The following is a 21,287-nucleotide window of genomic DNA, read 5'->3' as shown; positions in this document are numbered from 1 at the left end:
ATACTTTGCAATATACCTCTCCCTACACTGCAGATTTTCCCTACCCACTTATAAAACAGATTTTACTGTAAAATAATTTGCCTTCAAAGCAAGAGCCATTTTACATTACCCTTTTTAAATGTTACTCATAGTGCAAACTTGCCTTGGAATTGATGTCAGATAGATTGACATGAAACTACACAAATATTTAGAAAACAGAATAAGTTTATGAAATTCCTACTTGAGTTATATTCATTGATTGAAAAATGCGAACAGAAGAATTGAAGCTCAGAAAATTACAAGGTATACCATCAGGTAAGCATAAAAGCCTAACAAACTTGCACAAACATTTCTACACCCACAGAGACAAATGTATATGTGCAGAAAAAGAACACGCCGAACCCCAAGGACTCTGGAAAACATTAAAGCAATGAACATGATCCTTCAACTTGGATGGTCCCCTTCTCTTTTCAGAACATTTTCACATGCAATAGTTCACTGAAACCTCTCACTAATCCTGTGAAGTCTAGGTACTGTAGATGGAAATGAGAAAATCACAATACTTGCCCAGACAAAAAATTATAATGTTCTCTAACACTCCAAAATAATGTTTCTGGACTTATTCTTTTGATTATTTGTATAAAAGTGTGGGGGTTTGCAGTGGTTAGAAAAAATAACAAATTTAAAAGTAAAAATATTCCAAGCCAAGTTAGAGCAATAATTTACCCTCTAGAGTATGCTAGTTATGGTTCATTATCATGTATCCAGATTTTGCAAATTAAGCAAAAGCTTAGTGGGGGAAAAACATTACGAAAACTGCTAAATTTGAGAATGGTAACTGTCTTTAAATATTCTTCACCAGAAGATCTAATAAATAAGGTCCGGCCTGATGGCATAGTGGTTAAGTTTGCCTGCTCTGCTTCAGCAGCCCGGGGTTCACAGCTTCGGATCCTGGGCGCAAACCTACACACTGCTCATCAAGCCATGCTGAGGCGGCGTCCCACGTAGAGTAACTAAAAGGATGTACAACTATGACATACGACTATCTACTAGGGCCTTTGGGGAGAAAAAAGGAGGAAGATTGGCAGCAGATGTTAGCTCAAGGTCAATCTTCCTCAAAAAGAAAAAAAAAAAAAAAACGTAGTTAATACTATTTCAACCAAAAAGTCATTTTAGACAATATACTTTCTCACCTAATCTAGTTTTTTTGTTAGTTTTATAAATAACATTCGTTTTTGCACTCGTTTTACATGAGTCCTTTTTAAAATCCTGTGACATTTTTCATTCTTTAGAAAAGAGAAAAATTAAATCCATATTATATCCAAATCTCAGAAGTAACGTGAAATTGATATCTTTGTTAAAAATTTTTACATTGAGAAATCACCAGGTATTCTTATGTAGTCTGGACCATGATACATTGGAGAGTAAATCTGATGTTACCTTATTTCAATATGAAGGCTTTTCTTTGTTCGTGACTTTCAAGCTGCTATTTCTCTGCTGATGTCAGATCTACACAAATCACAGAAGTTGAAACTACAAAGTTAGGATAAAACCTTGACAGTGCCCCAGTGAGAAAGCACATCATCAGGCTTCTAATGATGCTAATGTGAGCTGCCAAGAGCTGTCACTCTAGAAGTCATGGCAGGCCCAAAGCAGAGAGCGGGGGATAATGACACATTCTGAAAGCTGACAAAGGAAAACAAATGCATTATGTATGTGGATATAAGAAAACGAACGGTGGCATCTTCAAAGGAAGATGCCTTTAAACTTTACTCTCAAGCAGGCTTGTCTGTGACACTTTGAAGCTAATATGGACAAGACCTGTGTCCTCAACAGCCACAGCCCACTTTAGCATGACGATTCAATAAAACCTGAAATGATCGCTGCACACATTCAGTAAAACATTTCATCAAACTCAAATGTGAAGTGACAGATCCTGGGAGAAGGGGACTTGGTTTCCCTTCAGAACAGGATTTTCTAACACTTCTCAAGAGTTTCAGTGATCAAGGCAATTCTATATGGAATTGGAAAAAACTGACAAAAGCAATTGTGCCTTTTATGTGTAAATGCTCCATTTTCTCCTCAGCTAATGCCACGTGGAGTCTGAACATGAGTTGTTCTTGTGGGATTTCATCTTGCAGCATTATTTTTTAAACACTTGGGAGAAAAATCAGTAATACTTAAAACAAGTGCTACTTACATGACTTTTATTTTTGCTATTGTGCATGTGTGATTCTGGACCAAGATATTATGGGTAGAGCCAGAATTTTGCTTCCACTTCTTTTACACATGAATGAAACTGGAGCGAAAAGGTTAATTGATTTACTCGGAGTTATGAAGGAGTAACCCTCAACACTAGTGTTTTGACCTCAAGAGGCTGCCGTTGATCTGTTGCCCAGTCAGTTGAGCCACTCTGATACTGAAAATAATATATTATCTGTTGGCATTGTAAGAAAAGGTCAGTACAATGTGGTAATTCAAGCATCACGGGATTTTATTTGCATTTGAGACCACTCTATGAGCAACAGTGATGCGGTCCTTGTCTAGCAAGGATTTGCATTGCCAAGCACATTTTATTTTCAGGAAAAGTGCCAGATTTGCATTATCAGAAATCAACTCCCCAGGTTCCCTGATGTATAAAAGCTTAGGTTTTGAAAGTGAACGTTTTTGTACATTGATCTGTTAGTATGACTAAACGTGACCAAGAGAAATCGCCTCTGAGTGTAAAGGGATTATTTACTCTCTAGACACAGTCTTTAACTCCTTTCTTGAAACTTGTGCCTTTGGTGAAAAAGACATCCAGGCTTTCAGAACTCAGCAGAGGCATCCATTCATTCCACAGAGCCCAACACATGTCATTAGAAAGCAAAAATTTCCACCATCCCAATGTGAGCTACATTTACCCAAATGATTTTGAAATTAATGAAAATCCTCCCGGCTATCTAGTCCCCTGGGAGGATTTGATAGGAGAGCAGTAGGTGGCAACTGGACATTTATCAGTCTTACCTCCTTCTTTACTGCTCAATTTCTGTGTGACCTTGGGAACACCAATTACAAGATTCATTTTAGTGATGTTTTTCATTGATTGGGACAGAAGAGTGACAAAGTAATATTGTAACATGATAAACAATAAAAATTAGGGAAAGTTCTTTGATGTTAATGCCATAATTGATATCGTAAGTATAGTAGATTCTCAACATACAAACTGAACAAAAGTAAGGTAAGAGCATTGTCAATGCACCAAAGATGTCACAACTTTATTCAAAGATGCAAAAACTTTATTCATAAATCTATTATCATTTCTTATAGAAGTTCCTGTGGCAAATTCAGTTAATGTGATTAGATCAACAACTTTAAAAATATAAGCTACACTTGCAATCATCCAGACTTGATTATTGTCTTCCAAATGATGTTTTCCTGGAGTTCATTTGCAAATAATATCAAATTTTAGACAGCAGTAGTGCACTACAGTATTAAAATATTATATCTTGATATCTTATTTCGGTTAATATTAGTATGATAAGAAGTTGTATAAAATTTTACAAAATTATTAAGGAATGACAGTGAGGCAACATGTTATCTGGAAAATGCAGTAAAAATTGAAAGTTGGTGACTCAAATATTTACTTTTATTAAGAATAAAATTTATCTATAACACTATAATAGCACATGCTTAATATGGAATAAGAGGAAAATAAAAAGAACTATCAAAAAAGAAAATGATCACTTATAACTCTCCAATAATTTCCAAAGTTATTTTTTTGGTGTATTTCTACCCAGACTTTTTTTTACATGCACATGTTGAGTTTTTTCATAGTTTTGATCATAAGAGATATAACTTAGTCTTGCTATTTTGCACTCATTAGTGTCAAACTTTCCAGAACTAACAGATGACATCCCATATGTTATTTTGAGTGTAAGGCATAAACTATATATAAACAATTTAGGATATGTCACAAAGGAATTATTCGCATTAAAAATAAGAACCTAAATTTAGGTTCAAAAACAAAGCTCTAAGCTCTTGCTAAATTGTGGCATGAGAAATGACATCAACCTCCTCTCTCATAAATTTTACTGATATTACAAGCAGCACAAATGGGGTCTCTCTTTCCTTGGTGGGATCACTGAGAGCTGGTTTTTGCAACCCCAGCAGACCTACCAGTGTCTTCCTGGAAAGGCAAAGTATCCTGAGCATGGGACTTCATTCTGGACCACCCACAGTGATAAATCTTGAGGTACTTTGAGGTGTGAAGCAGCTTGGGTATCGTTTGGATATTCTCACTGTGCATCTTTCCTCTCTATGAAGCTTTAACATTAGAGATTCACCCAAAGCAATGAAACGTCCTACATTTTCTCTTAGATGTGTCTTGTCCGCCATACTCTGCAGAGAGAGACCATGGCCATTGGTAGGCCCAGAGATGTGCCTTTGTCAATAAAGGTCTAAAGAGAAAAAATTCTATGCTGATGTCTTTCTCTGGGGATGCTAACCATAATTGGGATGGTGCAGTCACAAATGTGACAAATATGCTTTTTACTCTAGTTCCATACTTCTACCAAACTGCTCCCATCACCATCATCAGCTCCCTCCACCTCCACCATCACCACCACTCCAGCCTTATTCCTCTCTTCTTTTCTTCCATTCCTTCCTTCCTTCTAGTAATACATGTTCCATCGAGCTAGTTCTAAGCTGTTTGCCCTCATAGTTGTTCCTACTCTTCCCGTATAGGATTCTGAATGACAGAAAGGCGACTCTTGACTCTTTATCAGCTGACTTTTGGCCAGGTTTGGGTAATCACAGGCATTGAAGAGAGACTAGAGGGCAGGAGGAAGGGAAAAGCCTGTATATTTTTCTCTCTCCTTCTTTTCTTGGCTACATACCCATGGTTCAAACACTGATGGAACAAGTCTGCCATAATTTCAGCTTCTGCCTGGTGACCCCTTAACAAGGCTCTTTGGCTCTGGTGTCATTACCTCCTTGATTTGTCATTTCTCAGGCTAAGTGTAGTTCTGATAATCTGCTATTGCTAGTCTATGGGTTGCCTTACTGTCCCCTAATTAACTCGTCAGGCTGTTTCATCACCTCTCTTACTAGTTTCTTATGTTAAATTTCTTTGATCTGACATATTCAGAGAGATATGTGTTTCCTGGTTTGACACTGATTGTTGTGGTACTTTATCAGCAGTGGTCCCAGAAGAATACCTCTCTTGATGGGATTCCAACGCTGAGCTTATCTCCTATTTGAATATGAACACAATCATGATGCTCTTGCATATGGCATATGGGATAATGGTAATTTGTGGCATGAAGTGACATCATTTTTACTTAAATCATCATCTATAGATGCTTGAGATGGAGGGCTGGTCAAAGTCAAGGCTTTGGAAAATCAAATTGCTATTGTATTCACCTCTTGTGGTAATAAGGATAATGACAAGTACAGAGGGGTGCTGACCACTTCTAAAGGTGAAAAAGAGCTGAGAAAGAAACTAATACACTCATGTGTATGAATTCTCAGTTAAAATCAGGCTTAGGGTATTAGAGAACTTCTATGATAAACTTGAAAGAATTTCTCTCTCATAGCTTCAGGGAAGACATAGTTGAGGATTAGAACAAAAATTTAAATGTGCAGAAGCATAAATCAAGTTCAAGTTGACTGCACAACATCATCAGTCCCTTATGTTAAGGTCTGGACATTATTGCTTACGGTTAAGGTATTCATGAAGAAGTAGTGGAACCCTGAGATTTGGGATGGGGACAATGTGTGCACTTGTTCAAAGCTGAGAAGCTTAAACCATCAAATTTCCCTCATCCTTCTTGCCAGTAGAATCAGCAACAACTTCACTCTCAGAAAAGTAGCTTTTCTTCAAATATATAATACTTATTATGCCACCTGACACAGTTTGTTTAAGCCTACTCCATAATCTCTAACTGCCTTCAGGCCAATAACAGTAGTTATTTCCCAAAACGCCTCAGGAAGAGAATCAATAGGTTCCTCCAAGAGGATATGGCATACACAGCAAAGGAATCCTGAAATATTGTTAATTTGTATCTGTATAGACATACCTGGAAAAAATCATGGTAATGGATTCATAGAGTCTCCTATAGGGGCAAAATTTAATTTAGGATGAGGCCAAAGTTACCATAATGTTGCACTAAATTTCATTCTGAATTTAAGTGCTAGTTAGAGAAGTTGAAATTTGATCTGTTTGCTCAGCAGGCTATTGAAGTCTGGATTCAATGGCTTACATTAATGAGGTCAGAAAAGCCAGACCTTTCCTGGCATAATGTAGAGGAAGGCATTCAAGTCTTAAGGATATAACAGTGCTGGAGTGGATTTGATAAGTGCAATTGTCTCACTCTCCCTCAACAATGTATCCTAAGAGGGCCCGGAAAATGTCCTCGTTACAAAGGAATTGATAAATACTCTTGTGAGAATACCAGTATTTCTGAAAAGCTCTGTGGTGACTACCATCCCTAGGCTAGGGATAAAAGTGGAATTGGGTTGCAGTAGCAGTGAGGTCCTTGATTTCAATGGTAGTAATGGGATCCTGGAGAGTGGGAGACTGGGGTATAAGTGTTCGAGACCATGCAAGTTCAGTTACCATAAAAGGCAGCAGTGCTGGAGAGGTAATCAGAATGTTTTGACACATGGTTTTATAGTGGTCGTTAACTGAACTCAAAGTCCCTAGGAATAAAACAGATATACAGCCTAGTGATGTGTTACTAGATATATATAATAGGAAAGATCTAGGTTTGGTGAACAGAAACCCAATTTGCAACATCACAAGAGGAAGCTACAATCTTTCTCCCACTTCCCAAACCAAAGCCAATTTACAGACAGAGTGACTGACCATCGCAGGTCGTGGCTTTAACACTAAAAATCCCACATCCTGGGAACCCCCCGAGTACTGGGCACACTAGACCATTGGTTACTACATCACAGATCTGAAGCCCCTTGATTAAAAAAACAGGCTGAGTCCATTGAGGAAGGACCTCACTTGAGGATATACTTAAATCTTGCTCCAAGCTTTTTTCTAAAAGGACCAGAGGACATCTAATATGGCAAGCAGACACTGAGGAGAAAGATATACTCAGAATTTTAAAGATTTTATTCTGGCTCTGAGTTGATGTGATTCCTAAGACACTGAAGTCCCATCTTGGTTCAAGTGTCTGAGTGAGGAATCATAAATTCAGGTAATAAACGCAGATTTGCTCAGAATCCATCTCTAGGTGGGACCAGTTGCAATGTATGTAATCAGACACTGGCGGAATTTCCACCCACACTAGCTGTCTTATCTATGGTGTGAGGGCCTGTCAAGTAGAAAAGGCCAAGTGAAAACCCCTGGAACTGAATTTCTTTACCACAGTAATGACAAATAAACAATATCACATCCCTCAGAGAATTGTGGTAGTCAACACTGCCCTCAAAGAGTTGAAGACAGATACTATTCCTATCACACCTACCTTTAATTCACCTGTTTGACCATCATAAAAATCAGATGCATCTTAAAAATGAGTGTGGATTATTGTAAGTATTATTAGATAGTCATTCCAATTGCAGCTGCTGTAACGGATATGGTATCTGTTACAGCATATTTACACACGCTTTGCTTTGATATACCCCTATCCACCCACAGAACATGTTTTCCCCCATACCAGTCATCAAGGATGATCAGAGCTATTTGACTTCAGGTGGGAGAGAGAGTATTACAAGTTCACCATCTTCCCTCAAGGATATGTCAACTTCCCTGTTACTACTGAAGTCTCCAGAAATTTGGTCCTATAGACACCCCACAGAACATGACTGACTCCGCCTCACTGATTGTCCTTGGTGAACAGGAAGGGGAAACACCCCAGATGTCCTGGTGAGATGTTTCTTTGCCCAGAGGGAGAACGAAACTACAAAATCAGGGGCCTGCCATTTCAAGAAAGGTATTAGGGAGCGGATGGTCTTAGTACGTCAGTATATCACCCCTAAAACGAGACAAGGTGTCTCATGTTGCACTAAAGCTGACCAAATATACAACATCTGTGGGGTTCCTTGGATTGCGGAGGCAACAACTATAAATTTATGTGTGTTCCTTGGACCTTTTACCAAATAATTGATAAAGCTCGTAGTTTTGAGCGGGGCCTGGAGAAAGAGAAGGTTTTGCATCAGGTCTAGGCTACGTGAAAAGCCGCCTGTAAATGAGGCCTTAAGACACAGCAGACCTGGTGAAGCTCAAAAAGTAAAGGAAGTAAATGAGAACACTATATCAAGCCTCTGAAAAGACGCAATAAGAGAGTTTTAGACTTGTGTTTTTTCCTTAATTATTCAGTCTACAATGTTTTTCCTTATTTTCATGGTTATTTCTTTGTTAATTCATGAATTATTTGGAAGTATATTGCTTAATTTACAAACATTTGGAGACTTTCCAGTAAAATTTTTCTCATTGATTTTTTAGCTTAATTCCACTGGGGTCAGAGCATATTTTATGTATGATTTTAATTCTTTGCAATTTGATGTATATTTATGGCCAAGCATATTATCTAAATTTGTAAATGTGATTTGAAGAAAATGTGTATTTCGCAATTATTAGGTGCAGTTTTCTATACAGGTCATTTAGGGTAAGTTTGTAAATCTTGTTTCAAATCTTTCAAATCTTCTTGCTGGTTTGCCTTTTTATTATTGTGGTATATCTGTCTTTATCTCTATTAATAATTGTTTCCTTGAATTTATTTCATCCAACATTAGTATAGAATGCCAGCTTTTCTTTGTTTACTGTTTGCATGATATATATTTTTACACACTTTTATGAACAACTTTTCTGTATCCTTACATTCGAGGATTTATACCTGCTTTTAAAAAGCCTATATGTAGTTGTTTTTTCCCACTCTGACAACCATTGTTTTTTAACTAGAATATTTAGCCTCTTTATGTTTAATGTAATTATTGATCTATTGGGGTTTAAATATGTTATCTTACTCTTTGATTTTTTTATTTGTCCACCTATTCCATGTTCCTTCTTACATCCTTTATTGCCTGCTTTGTAATATTTTTTAATAATTATTCCATTTCTTATCCTCTATTTAGCTTGCTCATAAACACTATTTTATTTTTCTTTTAGTAGTTACCTTAGAGATTGCAACATAAATCCTTATTAAATCTAATAATAATTCATATGTTTACCATCTTCCACCTACCTCTCTTACTTGTTTTACTATTGTTATCATATATTTTAATTCTACATAAAACCATAGAATCTTACAAGAAATTAAGTTAAACAACAACATTCATTTAGATTTTGTGAGATATTTAAGTGTTCTTTGGCTTTTTATCCTTATCGCACCTCTATATTTCAATCTGGGACTTCAATTATACATGTATTCAAACTGTTCACTCTGTCTCACAGGTCCCTTACACTATTAGACTACATTCTTCATCTTTTTTTTCTCTGTGTATCAGACTTCCTATTTTTTCCTGACTTTCCAAGCCAACGATCCTTTTTTCTCTTGGATGTAAAATACTGTTGACTTATCTACTTTGACCTAAATTACGTTATAAATTTCTTCAGTTGTAGAATTCCTATTTAATTTTTATTATAGCTTCCATTAGATATTCTTCATTTTTATTTCATCTTTATAATATGTTTATAAATTTAAATTAAAAGCTATGTCTATTAACTTCAGTATCTGTATCTCCTATGGGTATGTTTCTACTTCTTTCTTTCTCTCGCTCTCTCTCCCTCTATCATCATTTAATCTTCTCTCCTGGAATAGAAATCTTCTCTCCTGGTAGTTTTGTTTGGATGCTAGACATTGTGGGTAAAACGTTTTAGAGATAATCTGAGGTTGTGCATTTCACTATTTTTCTCTAGAGACTTTTTGTTTCTGATTCTGGCAGACAGTTAAGGTGGGGGTCAGATAACCTAATCCAAATAGGGATTCCTCTATTATGGTGCAGGGTTTCAGGCTTCATGAGGACTGGCAATTTTTATTTTTTTCTCCTCTTTTCTTTAGCAAAAACAATTGAAAACTTGAAGTATTTCCTAGGGCTTCTACTCTTTGGTAGAGTTATTGACCCTCTAGCCTCATACGGCTGCTGGAAGCTCTTCTCACTTATTCAGCCTCTTGGTTCTTTTGAGAATTACCAAATACATTGAGAGGAAAAGTAGTGCCCATTTGCCTGCTCACTTCTCTGAACTTCCCTTTTATCTGTTGTCTAGGTCCCTTCAGTCTGTGCTGCCCTATTAGGTCTCTAATGCCTTCAAGTAAATATGCTTTAATATTTTGTTAAATTTTTCTAGTTGCTGTTGGTAGGATGTTTAGAACTCTGAAAGTATTTTGCCTTTACCAGAAGTAGAAAATCATGATTGTTGACACTTTGAGTCTCTCCCTGTTATAAAGAGGATAAAAGCGTCTTCATTATAAAGACAGCAAGTTGCCTCAGATTAGGTGGGAGCATAAAGGTTTGTATGATAAATTAAAGTTGATAGGTAAATGAGAATGTTGCTGACTAGGAAAATAGGTGGATAGTGTTACTTAGTTTTATTTGCTCTCTATCTTTTCTTTTCTTTTTTTCTGCTCTGCTTGTCATAAAAGGAAATACAAACCTTTCAGGCTGCATTTTCCAGACTCCTGTGTCACTTCCTTTCACTTGTTTTGGCCACCAAGAGGCATTGAGAAGTGATGGGAGCACTGAGAAGGAGAATTAGAGCATTTCTCTCTTTCCCTCTCCAGTGAAATCCCCAACAGGGCCCTGTCTCTTCTGTGGCTTCTGCTGTGCTCCAGGACCAGTGACACCCCTCACTTCTTTCAGTGTGGGATAATCATGCTTTCTGCTCTTGCTTCTCTCTGGGTCGCCTTTCTGCACACGGTTTATTTTCTCTCCTCTTTCACACACCTAGCCAGTGTAGAGCATTTAATTCTCTTCGTCTAAACTAATAAAATAATAAAAGCATGAAATAGAGAAATATGAAAGAATTCTGCAGGACAAAGGTGAGTATCCAATTCCTTCAAATTTTGACATAATGACTTTTCTATAACAGACTTACTGCAAGAAAGGAAACACAATTTTTGGAAAACGGCTTTGCGTTTTCAACACCTTTCAAGAGGATGCTTGTTGCTCCTATGAAATCAAAGCAACATGTCATGAAGAAGGACAATCTGATTTTGAAAAGGATTCAATGGAGAGGAAAAATAAGATTTTTGAATTAAAATCTTGATGGATGTAGCAACTAGTAGATTAAACTTTGAAGGAATTTAAATTAATGATGCAGCATATAAATGAAAGCTTCGTTTAGGAAAATAGCTCCCTAAAATGACTCCCAGATTGGCTTAAAAAATAAACATTAAGTGACTTCATGTTTATGAGATATTTTAAAAAATTGGCCCATCAAGGGCAAATATAAAATGAAGGTCAAAATTATATTAGACAAGCACAAATGAAAGAAAACAGTGATGGCAATATTAATAGCAAAGCATAATAAAATAAAAATATTACATGGGAAAATGTAATATAAACACCAGGCAAATTTCATAGCTTCAAAATATATTAAGTAAATATGATAATATACGGAAAATATAACTGAGATAGAAAGAGCAAGAGAGAGTGAGAGAGAACAAGACAGCAAGAGAGACAGAGAGTGGGGAGAGTGAGTGAGCCATGTAGCGGTCATATGTCATTTAGTTTACCCAAAAACTTTGAACACGTTTTCTACATTTTGATAATTTATTACTTTGTGAAACTTACCTTTTCAAGGTTAGATACACAGAAATTATATATCTGAGATTTCAATGGATGTTAGATTAAAATATATGCTTGGTTCTGCCAGTTACACATACTTGCATGAGACTTTGATTAGGAAGTGAGCTACTTGAAGAAATTCATTCATTATGGGCTATTCATTTTGTTGATTCAAGTTATGGCAGAACTAGCATGGCTCCAAGGTCAGTATCTACTCTATCATGACTAATCTGTCTGTGGTTCATGAAGTTAATCCTGAAAGTTCAGCCTAGAGCATTTGCCCCAGGACTTTCAATGATTTTATGGGTCATGTAATATCCACTCTTATTACAGTGAATTCTACAATCTTCCCCTGATAATGCTGACAAATATGGAATTTTTGGCAGAAAGTATTCACAAACAACACTCAAAGAAATGGAAACCAAAAGTGAATTTGACTATCAAATTTATCAATCTTTACATGCAGTAACAACCCATTTGGTATTAGAGAAGGGAGCACTGATAATCCTGTAGCTATGAATAACAGTGTTAATGTAGTTATTGAATTAACACCTATGGTCACCTGGAATACAGTGTCTACTAATGGAAGACATCGGCAAGTCAATGAGTGCTACTATTCCCTACTATGAAAGACAGAAAAAACACGGTTTTTCAAGAGGGTAGTCTTCTTCTAACTCTGCTGGAGAACATAAAGAATAAAATATGACAAGTATAAGTATAATTCAAGGCATTGTCAAGAACCAGAGAGTAACTATACCTACCTCAAAATATTTTTCTATCTCTTGAAGCCAAAGGGTTGATGTAGCAGAAGGTCTGATAAAAAGGTGAATACTTCAGATGGGTGAATTATAACATAGTAAATTCACAGTATTTCCAGCTCTCATATGAAAATTAGGACAAGAACTGAGTGACTGTGGGATCTTCAAAGCTGGATTTGGATATTTAGGAGGACTATATTTTTCCAAGAACCATAAACCTCTATATTCCATTGAGCCTCCCTTACAATCCAATTCAATGAGCCAGGCTCTGTTTTGCTTGAGAACTCTGTAATGGCTTCATCTGAGGTAGTATTTTTTTTTAAAGAAATGCCAAATCTGATAACATCTAGCTCCTATCACTTTATTTTGTCCCCAGATCAAGTCTTGGGTAAACCCGAGAGGAGAATGCTTAGAAACAAAATGCATCTGTAAATTTATATTAGCATAAATGTGGGGAATATGTGTGAAATAGATTTAGAAGATGTTATACAAGGAAGGTAGGAAGGTAAGTGTGGATTGGAATTATTTTATCATTATTAAAGAATTTATCAGAGGTTTTGGAGTCTATAGACACATACAATGACCAGGAGAAATTCTATTTGCTTGCCTGGCTAATATACTGAATTTTGAACTCGTGGTGGCCTATGCTAAATACAGGTGAAATATCAGAGGTTTATTGGTACAATCTAGAATAGGAGTCTTTAAAATTTTTCTGAAAAGGTAGATAGTAGATATTTTAGGCTTTGCAGGCCATATTAGTTCTCTGATGCATATTCTTCTTGTTTTTCCTTTTTTTTTTAAACAACTCTAAAATGTAAAACCTATTCTTAACTCAGAGTTCATATAAAAACAGGTCATGGGCTAGACTTTTGATCTAGAAGAAGAAATAAAACAGGGATATAAGAATATTGTGTTTTTTATTAATCATATGAGGTTACTTATTGAATGAATATATCTCTTAAGTGAGAATGGAAGGTCATTCATTCATCGTTGCATTGAGAAATATATTGACTAGTGATCACTAGCATCCTTAAAATTACAAGAGCATCTATCTTCTGTAGTCAGGTATGGTAGCCAGACTCCAAAATGGCCCCTAATGATTCTCATCTCCTGATATCCATGACTGCATAGTCCTCTTCTACACTGAATAGGGTTGATCTTTCTATCCAATTAGATGTTGCAGAAATGATGGGGCTGGCTTCTGAGGACAGACTAAGAAGACGTGGTGAATTTACCCTTGTGATCCTGGAGAATTACCTGGTGGATGCCAGCTTCCATGTTATGAAGACATTCAGCCAGCCTAGTGAGATATCAATGTGGTGATGAACTAAAGCCTCTTGCCAATGATCGGCACTATCTTGACAGGGATGTAAGTGAGGCACCTTGGAAGTAGATCCTCCAGCCCTATTCAAGTCTTCTGATGGCAACAGCTTCAGTTGAAAACCTGAGCATAACATTATGGCAGTCCCCGAGCTAGAACCACCCAACTAAGCTGCTCCTGAATTCCTAATCCATAGTAACTGTTGAGATAATAGATATTTGTTGTTTTAAGCCACTAAATTTTAGGGTAAGTTGTTACACAGCAATAGATAACTAACATATCAGGGGAAGACTTTAGTGATGTGTTCATGGATTTCATTGATGATAATGTGATTCTAGAGTGACAAAGGTCAAGTAGCAGCACTTAATTGGCAAAAGTAAGTAATGATAGAGGTATTAGGCAACAAAGACTGAGGGTTAATCAAAATGGATTGGTCCACAAGGTATTAAACTTCTTAGTTGATCATGAAGTGAAACACACGGGCAATAGACAAAAGTCCTACAATTCTACACCACAAAATAGAAGACTGATCCAAGACATTCTGGGTAGATGAAGCAAAAATTCTTGAATCTGAAATAGTTTTCTATATTTGGAATTCCCTGCTACATTGGTCGTTGTGATAGATAGAGCTTACCTGTCAGTGTTGAAAACAAACAGCCCATCTTGTAGCTATGACACGGGTGGGCACACTAGGCATGCCCAACCTCACACACCTGTGCCAGGGGCAGCAGCAAAAGTGTCACCCGGGGCATCCAGATATTAATGACAGTGGCCACATTCTTACCAGACTGCTTCTGTGATGTTGCTTTGTCTCCAGTCATGACTGATTCTTAGCAGGTCTTGCTCCTGTTATCCCAACCCAGTTCTCCAACACTGCAGAAAATTCTGTGAATTACTCCAAATAGTTTCAATTAATGCCTTTTGCACTTAAATCAGAGTTGTTATCTCTCTCTCTCTCTTTTTTTTAACAATACAATGTCATCACAATAGCAACACTATATGAGACTTGAAGAATGTTCTTTTTTTTTTTTTTACTGAGGAAGATCCGCCCTGAGCTAACATCTGTTGCCAATCTTCCTCTATTTTGTATGTGGGCTGCCACCACAGCATGGCCACTGACAAGTGGTCTAGGTCCGCACCTGGGAACTGAACCTGGGCCACCAAATGGAGCTTGCCGAACTTAAACACTAGGCACCGAGGCTGGCCCTTGAAGAATATTCTTAAACACAAATATGGGATCAGTGTAGTAAGCCAAAAAAACTATCATGTGATTTAAAGATAGAATCAAATACATTGGCAGGTATACACTAATTGTTCTTGGATAAAAATATCGGCCACTGTAATGATGTTAATTCTTGACAAATTATATTTTAGGTTTAGTAAATTTCCTATTAAAATAACAATGGGTGTAAATACCCTAGTAGATTTTATAAAATATTATTATGCGAACAATAATATAAACACTAAGTAGTGGCTCTGGGTAAGAATGGATGGGCCAGGGGCCGGCCTGGTGGCGCAAGCGGTTAAGTGCGCGCGCTCCGCTGCGGCGGCCCGGGGTTCGCTGGTTCGGATCCCGGGCGCGCACCGACGCACTGCTTGGTGAGCCATGCTGTGGCGGCGTCCCATATAAAGTGGAGGAAGATAGGCACAGATGTTAGCCCAGGGCCGTCTTCCTCAGCGAAAAAAGAGGAGGATTGGCGGATGTTAGCTCAGGGCTGATCTCCTCACAAAAAAAAAAAAAAAAAAAAAAAAAAAAAAAAAAAAAAAAAAAAAAAAAAGAATGGATGGGCCAGAAATAGACTCTGTCTTTCTATCTATGTATCTTTCCATTTATCTATCTATCTATCTACCTATCTATCTATCTATCATCTATCTGTAGTGGATTTCACAAAAATAAATTATTCCATGAAAATGTAGCTATCGGGAAAAAATTATTTTTCAACTCACATCATTGACCTAAATAATATATAAATGAAAAAAAGTTTAAGTGTAAAAATACTCAAGACTGGAAGAAATCATGGGATAACACCTTTTTATTTCTGAACGGAGCTGGGAACTCAGAAAATATTAAAAATGCAATAGATTCAAAGCATATATATAAAGATGTTTTGCAAAATGGGAAATGCAAATAGCTTACCGGTATTTAAAAGATGCTCCACTTTACAAGCAATAAGAAATATTTATTCTTATAGTAGTAATAAAGTGTCAACTTTCAACAACTGAAAAGACAAAGATGGAAAAAGAAACTAAAACAAAAATATTTTGCTCAAAGCACCTAAGAGTGCTGTGCTGCAAGTACGCTTATAAAGAGAAAGCAATAAGTATAACCTACCCTGTTTAGAAAAATACTTTTCAATATATCTGGAGAATCTTCAAAAATATTAGGTTGCATTGACCCAGTAATTCCATGGCTCAGATCAATTTTAGGTAAATTTTCGGGTAAAAATTCATATATAGTAACAATGATAATATAGTATTATTTATAAGATAAAAAATATTCTATCTGTACTAGATAAACTATAGTTTATTATGTAGAATTATATATTAAGTGGTAATTTAATAATTTTCAATAACGCATCAAAAATAATATAATATGAAAATGAGTATACATTTGATATCAATTATTTAATGTGCCTATAATTTTTAAAAAAAGATCAGCATACCTGTAGCAAAAAGAATGGATTACAAAATTTTTGAAAGTAAATATTTGCAGCAATTTTGAGATGGTAGGGATATATGAGAATTTTATTATCTTTATATGAGTTTATTTTCATGTTATCTTCATTAAACTCATTATTTTTATTATATATTCATATAAATATGTGTGCACATGTCTGTATGTATATATATTTGTATTATGTATGTACGTATACTTTATGTTTTAATGTCTTCTCTATAGACTGCTAACTCCTGATTATTTATAGAAAAAAATAATAGAAAATAAAACATATTTTTGTTTACATGTAAATATAGTCACAGAAACACATTCATATTTGAAAATGTGAAAACTCTGTTTAGCTTGAATTCCTGTAAGCTCAACCTAATTTGTCATATTTGGATGTACTTAGTTATGTTTTCTTAGGAACATAATCTTCATTTCATTAAAAACTGTCAACAGGGCCAAGTCTGCACGTCCAAATGTAAGTAATATTGTTCTTTTTAGCCAGAATCATGCCCGGACATTTTTTTTATCAAGTTCACTAAAAGACAGACCTAAGGACATTTTTTTAAATGTACAGCAGAGGAATAATGCACAAAGTTGAAACAATCTGGAAGATAAACAGTAAGTCAATAACCATTAAAAATTGGTGATTACAGTTTGCTTAAGTGTCTTTCTCTTTAGAAGTGCCCTAGAGCATCTGACAATCACAAATAACTCAACTTTGAGGTTAATGACAGATCTGGAGGGTGGTACTATATTCTTGCTCTAATACCATGGTAGGACCTTATTCCAATAGTAACCCTTAGGGATGCACGTCATCTGCTGACCCTAGAAAACCACTGATGGTCATTTCAGAGCATTGCCTGGAGGTCTCTATATCAGTAACAGGTTCTATGTGACAAAATTTTTTGTTCAGTGGAACTGCTTTCAATCACAAGCTGCCATGGCTACAGGCAACTTTTAATTATTCACCAAGGGAGAAAAAAGGAGAGTATCATAGCAAAATGTTAATCTTTCTTTAAGTTTATAAAACTGGTGCAGGGAGTAAAATTGTGCAAGGGACAAAAAAAGAATATGGGGAAAAACTATCGGATAACTTTGAATGAAGAATTTTAGTTTGTAATTACCTGTGTCGAGTTTCCTTTCCGTCCTGAAATGGTATACGATTCTTTTTTGAAATGTGTGGCTATAACTCAGCACTAGAGATCAAAATATAAGGAAGATTAAGATATACCGCTTCCAGTTACTGAGTTTGATTTTCCGTGTGTGTGTGTGTAACGACTAATTTTATAGGAAATGTTATTGACATTTGTAAAAGACCTATGTGTCTGGTGATACGTTTCCTTGATGTACTGATGATTCCAAAATGCATCCAAATATCAGAGGAGGAGAGAAAAATCATTTTTGTTGAGCAGGCATTCGTTGAGGGTCCACGCTGAGTAAAGCAACTGTCAGTCACCAGGGTTATCTGGCAATTAGTTTCAAGAGACTGATACAGAAGCCCACAGCATTGTTGGAGAGACAAACAACTAAACAACTTCAATACAATGTGAAATATGTAATAATAGAACTATGTATCGAGTTCTTTTGAGAATAGAATAAGACCAAATGAGCCATTGGAAGAATGAAGAGGGATTGACAGAAAGATAAAATGCTGAGGGGAAATAACCTTGGTGAAAAATGAGAGGAGAATCTTTGGGGATCACACATATTACAATTTTTCTTTGTCTAGAATATCATGGGGATCTAGGATGTGGAGAGGAGTTGGAACTCTGCAGGAAGTAAGGGCCAGATCAAAGCACGTCTACCCTATGAAAACTGTTGGCCTTGTGAATAAAGCTCTGAAAAGTCACTGAAATATTTCAGGCAATGGAACTACATAATCATATTTGTGTTTTAGATAAAACACTTGTATTAAGCTGAAAAGAGTGAATTGAAACAATCCAGGATGGAGACAAGGTAACAATTAGTTGTTGCAAAAATCTCGATGAAAAATATAAGAATCAGAATAAAGGAAGTGGCAGGAGGAAAGGACAAGAAATAGAAATAAAAGGAAGTAAAATCAATAGCAAATGATATTTCATTCAGGTATGTGATAATGATGAAAAATTTCTGTCATCAGTGACAGGATTTGTGATGGTACAATTTGTTACATGACAATAGAAGAAGTAACCAATTTTCAGAGAGAAGATAATCACTTTAATTTTGGACATGTTGAATTTGAGGGAACTGTGGGTAGAAATGGCCATTAGTAAGTTAAATATAAAGCTTAGAATTTGGGGAAGAGGTTTGGGCTGGAGGGATGTTGTAGACATTAGTTTATACATATCTTAATATCTTCATTTATTCTATTTTTTTCAAGTATTAGAAATGAATTAACTATGACAGAAAATATGACCCAGTAAAAATTTATTAGAAAAGAAATAATATTTTAAAACACATGCTTATATTTTAAATAAAGTATTTTTTAACCATTGGATAGCAATGTATTTTTATATTTAAGTAAGGAATTTGAGCACCCAAAAGAACCAAGCATTAGCCAAATTTTCATGGTTTACTATATTTCTATTGTAAAAGACAGTCAAGTATCCAGAGACTTAATTTCCATTCCCACCTGAGACCTATGCAAGATACAACCTATGCCCCACATTGGGAGTTGTTAGTTGTGTCAAATATTGACTTGACAGTTGCTGAATTCTAGAAATTTGTGATTGGATAATGCACTTTAATAATTCTGCATCTTCTCTGGAAAAATGAGGAGTTTGCCTATGTGATCACTCAGATTCTTATTAGATCTAACATTTAATCAATTCATATTTTTAATGACAATGATATAATATAAATATAAGACAAATATTTCTACTAATTAAAATGTATCCAGAAAAGTACCATTAAAGTTGTTTGCTTTTTGGAAAACAGAATGGGAGATAAAATATGCTAATCTATGTTATAGCTAATTATAAATATGAGCTGCCAAACTGAGCACTACTGGCCTCCTGGTATAGATTAACCAAATTGCAGTATGTAAGCAAGGTGGAAATAACAGTCTCAGGCATATGTCTTCTGATGGCCATCCATGTGCTTAATGGATTTTCTTTGTTTCCTCTTTCTATGTAATTGCATTAGAATAATCTCTGTGAAAGAATTTGGCCTCTACATTTTCAAGTGGTAGAGCCAAGAGTGAATACATCTGAAGGTGGGGAAGGTGAAGAAAATCTGTATTTTCTCTATTGCTTTATAATAAATAAACTATAAGTAATGTAGGGTATCTGGATGTTTTACTTGAGATACCAATGAGCCTAAATAGGGCTTATCTGAAATATCAAAAGGATCAAGATCAGTCCACCTACATACATACAAGGATTATGTATTCTAAGACTTTGAGAAATCTATCCCCCCCCAATCCATCCTTCTTTTCAGAATCCTGTAGTGAATCATAGAAGTACCAAAAACAGACAAAGAAGTTCAAAGGTCAAAGGAGATCAATTCACCCAAAAATAACAATAAATATGACATCACAAGAGAGAAGGTCCTAGAACAATGTAATATCTGGATGACTTCTGAATGGCTTAGAAAAGAAATTCATGCTCACTGGAAGCCAAAATAGGTTTATTAGCAGGCCTTGTAGCAGGCAGATTATGACATTAACACAGAAGTAGCATTAAAAACTCAGCAAGGTATTTGATAACTTTCATCATACCATACATTTGGGCAACACTAAGAAATATCAAATAAATATTAAAACAGATAGGTGGGTTAGTGATTGAGTACATTTTTTTGATGCACTCTACGGTATTTGAACTGAGCTAAAATAAAAAATTTATGTGAACTAGGAGTTGTTATTTTTAGAAATATGAGACAAATGTTTTTCTATGTCATTTTTAGAAATACATGTTTCTCTGTTTTAGGAATATCTGCCCCCAATATATTTAACCAATTTATCCATGATGTGGATGCCTTTAATGAAAAATGGAAAATATGCATATGCAAGCGGAAAACTTTTAAATAATGTTTTTCTTCTATTACATACAACAGTCCTGAATTTTGGGATGAACTCAGCAACTCTTGAATATTTCTAATATAGAGCCTTACTATTTTCATACAAGCATAAATATTAGCTTTATTTAAGTAAATATATACAAAGGATAATTTGTCAACAGTTGCAAAGTTATTTACTATTTGGTCAAATAAATGGATCTCTTTCATCTTTCAAATGGCATCTGGTCAAGCCTTGAGGATTCTTTTGAAACAATTGCTATTTTCCTTTATTTCCTTCGAGAATCTTTCTGGCCAGACACATTATGTTGAGATTTACAATTTCTGTATAGAATAAGTGCTGGAATCAATGCAATATTTTCCCACTTGAAATTACTCAAAGGAGAATGCTCAGGTGACAAAATATATTTGGTAACTACATAATGAACTTTGATAGCAAAGAGCTTTCAAAAGAGAAAATATTTGATGCTGCAAAGTCAAATATTTATTTGCCTATGGAGAATAAAATGGGAAATTACAAAATTAAGGAAAAGTATCGATTTATAAACAGAGCATTGCATTGACTGTCAAAAGCATTTTATCTAGTCAGATGTTCCAGTAACTAGATACAACTATAAGAATTCAAGTCTAATTTTTTGTCTTATCTTCATCTGAAGAACAAAATAGTTCTTTATTGAAAAATGGTAACTTATCATACATTTATTTTTAAAGGTGATTTCTATTTTTAAACTTATTCTTTATCATTTGGCCTTTAAAAGTGAAAGGACTGGTAATTGTTCTACAACTACATAACCACATTTTTAATAACCGCCCACATGATTAGGCCCAAAAATAAAATAGGAAACTGGTC

The sequence above is a fragment of the Diceros bicornis genome, chromosome 16, assembly GCF_020826845.1.
Source record: "Diceros bicornis minor isolate mBicDic1 chromosome 16, mDicBic1.mat.cur, whole genome shotgun sequence".
Lineage (NCBI taxonomy): Eukaryota > Metazoa > Chordata > Mammalia > Perissodactyla > Rhinocerotidae > Diceros > Diceros bicornis.
Note: the sequence above shows the minus strand (reverse complement) of the source record.